This window comes from Grammomys surdaster, unplaced genomic scaffold, assembly GCF_004785775.1.
Source record: "Grammomys surdaster isolate TR1022 unplaced genomic scaffold, NIH_TR_1.0 239, whole genome shotgun sequence".
Lineage (NCBI taxonomy): Eukaryota > Metazoa > Chordata > Mammalia > Rodentia > Muridae > Grammomys > Grammomys surdaster.
This window is the reverse complement of record NW_021604684.1, coordinates 869804-873968: the sequence shown is the minus strand read 5'-3', so window position 1 is coordinate 873968 and position 4165 is coordinate 869804. Positions and strand designations below refer to the sequence as shown.

The following is a 4165-nucleotide window of genomic DNA, read 5'->3' as shown; positions in this document are numbered from 1 at the left end:
TCTCTCTCTCTCTCTCTCTCTCTCTCTCTCTCTCTCTCTCTCTCTCTCTCTGTGTGTGTGTGTGTGTGTAGGCCAGAAGTAGATTCAAAGTATATTCCTCAATTACTTTCCATCTAAGTTTTTGGTGGGGGTTCTTATCAAACTTGGAGTTCACAAATTAGGAGAGGCTGATACAGTGGGTTGAACTCATAGACTCATAGGTTTTTAATGTTTGCTCACTAGGGAGTGATATTATTAGGAGGTGTGGCCACTAGGAATGGTTGGGCTTTGAGGTTTCAGAAGCTCAAGCTAGGGTAAATCTCTGTCTTCCTGCTGCCTGCTGGTCCAGATATAGAAGTCTCAGTTACCTCTCCATCATTATGTCTGCCTGCAGTGCTTTTCACCATGTCAATAATGGACTCTATCTCCAAAATCAAACCAGCCCTGATTAAATGTTTTTCTTTATAAGAGTTGCTGTGATCCTCTTGTCTCTTCACAGCAATAGAACTTTGACCAAGGTAGCTGGATATCCAGTGAGGCCCAGTTCTCCATACAACTGCAAGGCAAGAGGTTGGAATGGTACTGATAGCAACAGGTGTGAAAAATACCTGACCAGGTAAAAACATACAAGGCTTCTACACAGTCAACTCAGAGGATACCTACTGCATCTCCTTTAAATAAAGCCAGGCAGTGACAGCTAGCAATCTGCATCACACTGTGGGACCCAGAGACTCTGCCCTGCAGGTGGGCCTGAAGATGAGCAGGGTGAGGACTGGGAAGGCCCTGCCTCCAGCCTTGGAGGAGAGGATAAAGGAGGTGAGCCTAGGGTGTGCACACTCTGCTGCTGCTGAAGGGGTTATTTGGGAACAGAATTTTGGTTTACTTTCCCCCTCAGCTTTAATACTCTGTGCTTCAGAAGCCTAGAAATGTAAGATGTTGCAAAACCCAGAGTATGGCAGTATCTCTAATGAGGCTAAGCTCTCATCTCCCCACCACCTCTCTAGGAGAGGTGAAGGGAAGGGCAACACCTCAGCGTATCTTACAAAGGTTTTCCTCAGATGTACCCAAGGTGTGCGGCAATGTGAAAGTACATGATAGAGGAAGTGTATAGAGGACGGCTTGATCTGTGTGCACAGCACAACGGAGCTCAAGTTGTGACACTCGACACTCCCACAATCACCTCACTCAACAGATGATAGCGACACAATCCATGATTAGACAAAGTTTACAATATACTGTGGCCATGATACAGCACAGGGCTATGTTTAGTCCATAATTCTTTTGCTTATGCTTGCCAGGAAAATCTGGCCTCCTAAATATATTATACTGATGAGGTTTGCTCTGAAGTTTTTATATATTCAAAGAAATTAAAAGAACAACACTGAATGAACTGGTTGAGTATGTTTTAACTAACTGTGGTGTAATTGTTAAATCAGAGTATTCTGATATAGTAAAAATGATCAGTGCTAACATCTTCCAGACACTTCCTCCAAGTGATAATCCAGATTTTGACCCAGAAGAGGATGAACCCACACTTGAGGCCTCTTGGCCTCACATACAGTTGGTATATGAATTCTTGAGATTCTTAGAGAGTCCTGATTTACAGCCCAGCATTGCAAAGAGATTCATTGACCAGAAGTTTGTACAACAGCTCCTGGAGCTTTTTGATAGTGAAGATCCACAAGAGCGTGACTGCCTGAAGAGTGTCCTGCATTGGAGTTATAGGACGTTCCTTGGACTGAGAGCATTCATCGGAAAGCAAATTAATAACATTTTCCTCAGGTTTATATGTGAAACGGAACATTTCATTGGTGTGGCTGAACTCCTTGAAATATTGGGAAGTATCATCAACAGCTTTGCATTGCCACTGAGAGCAGAACATAAGCAATTTCTAATGAAGGTTCTTATTCCTAATGCATACTGCAAAAGGACTGGCTTTGTTTTATGCTCAGCTGGCATACTGTGTTGTGCAGTTCCTGGAGAAAGACACAACACTGACAGAGCAAGTGATCAGAGGACTGCTGAAATTTTGGCCCGAAACATGAAGTCAGAAAGAGGTGATGTTTTTAGGAGAAACTGAAGAGATCTTAGATGTCATTGAACCAACACAATTCAAAAAAATTGAAGAGCCATTTTTTAAGCAGATATCCAAGTGTGTCTCCAGTTGTCATTTTCAGGTTGCAGAAAGAGCACTGTAATTCTGGAATAATGAATATATTCTTAGTTTGATTGAAGAGAATACTGATAAAATCCTGCAATCCATGTTTGCCAGTTTATATAAAATTTCCAAAGAACACTGGAATCAGACTATTGTAGCACTGGTGTACAATGTGCTAAAAACCCTTATGGAGATGAACGGCAAGCTTTCTGATGACCTTACTAGTTCCTACAAAGCTGAAAGACAGAGAGAGAAGAAAGAACTGGAACGCGAAGAACTATGGAAAAAACTAGAAGAGTTGAAGCTGAAGAAGGCTCTAGAGAAACAGAACAATGCTTACAACATGAACACTATCCTCAGCAGTGTAGTGCCAAATAAAGATCAGCTCCCCCCGGCTGGGAGGCAGTTTTGCACACCTTTTTGGAATATATGAGGAGAGCAACAATACCAACCAACCATAGCTCCCAGGGTCTAAACCACCAGCATGGGAGCACTTAGGGAGGGATCCATGGCTTCATCTGTATATGTAAGAGTGGAGGGCCCTGCTGGGCATAGGTGGGAGATGAGATCCTTGGTCTTATGAAGGCTGGACGCCCCAGGGGGTGGGAATTTGAGGGGGTGGGGGTGGGAGTGGGGGGGTAGGTAGGGGTACATCGACAGTGAAGCAGGAGGAGGGGTGAGGGGATAGGGGGTTCCTGGGTGGGTGGAGGATGGGGTAAGGGGATAACATATGAAATGTAAATAAAACATCCAATAAAAAAACATTAAAAAAAATGGGCAGTGATGGCACATACTTTTAATCTCAGTACTCAGGAGGCAGAGGCAGATAGATCTCTGAGTTCAAGACCAACCTGGTCTACAGAGTGAGTTCTAGGACAGCCAGGGCTACACAGAGAAATCATGTCAATCATGTCTAGAAAAAAAAAGAAAGCTAAAACCAAGAAAAATAAGTAAAGAAAGAAAGACACCAAAACACATGTTTTTAAATTTTTGTTTTGTTCTTTTAAACCATGACTTAAAAAATAATTGTTATTAGCTACCCAACAATATTTTGGAAACACTTCTGCTTATATGTCCTTAAAAACATCTCCAAGAAAATGTGTGAACGTCAATCTTTCCAACCACTGTCATCAATACTTTCCTGAGCTGACACAGCTACTCCCTGATAAGCTATGGAGAGGGTGAGTTCAGGAGGGATGGGGATCTGAAAAGCAAGCTTTGCCCACTTCACGGCAGCAGTACTGCTACTGGCTCTTTTGACGTGGAGCCTACAAACCTTGCTTTTCCTGCCCCAACACCACGCTAATCAAACTTGTCAATAAACACAGGCTAGCAGTCAGTACTAAGAAAACAAACAAATGAAAACAGCCAAAAAAGCCAACGAGCAAAGCAAACAAACCACATTTGCAGTTCAACATGGTGGCTGAGCAGTACTTCTGAAACTAGAGTCCTTCAAAATTACCCAATAGAGACTCAGGGTGTCGCAAGTCAGGAGCCAAAAATGTTGAAATAAGAGCCTCACGAGTTCATAGAGTTCACAAGGGGGAATAAGCCATTAGCATGTTCAAAACATAAAAATTACATAGAAACAAAGGAAGGCTGAATTTCACAGGGGGTGCGAATCCAAAGGGGTCAGGTTTCAAAACCAGATGGACTTTTGCTGCTTCACTGCAGCTTGGTTCTTACCAGTTGCAGAGTCTCTAAGGGGTGATTTGACATCTGGTTACCTTAGTATCTTTATCTGTAACCCGAGGATGACAATGTCTTCTCTATGGCATGGTGAGAACTAAATACAATACATAAAAAACATCCACTCCAAGGACTGACATATGATAAGTGCTTTGGAAAAGTGGCAATTAGATTCCATTTCATGAATTTGTGAATGAGAATACCACAAGCCAAGTCATATCTTGTCCATCCATCCACCCATCCATCGATCCATCCATCCATCCATCCATCTATCCATCTCTCCTTCTCCCTCTCCTTCCTTCCTTTCTTCCTTCCTTTCTTCCTTCCTTTCTTCCTTCC

General features: G+C 42.7%; 1 pseudogene; it reads left to right on the top strand.

Moving 5' to 3' along the window:
• Window positions 1-393: 393 nt before the first annotated feature.
• LOC114626702 lies at window positions 394-2570 on the top strand (annotated as a pseudogene).
• The last annotated feature ends 1595 nt before the right edge of the window (window positions 2571-4165 follow it).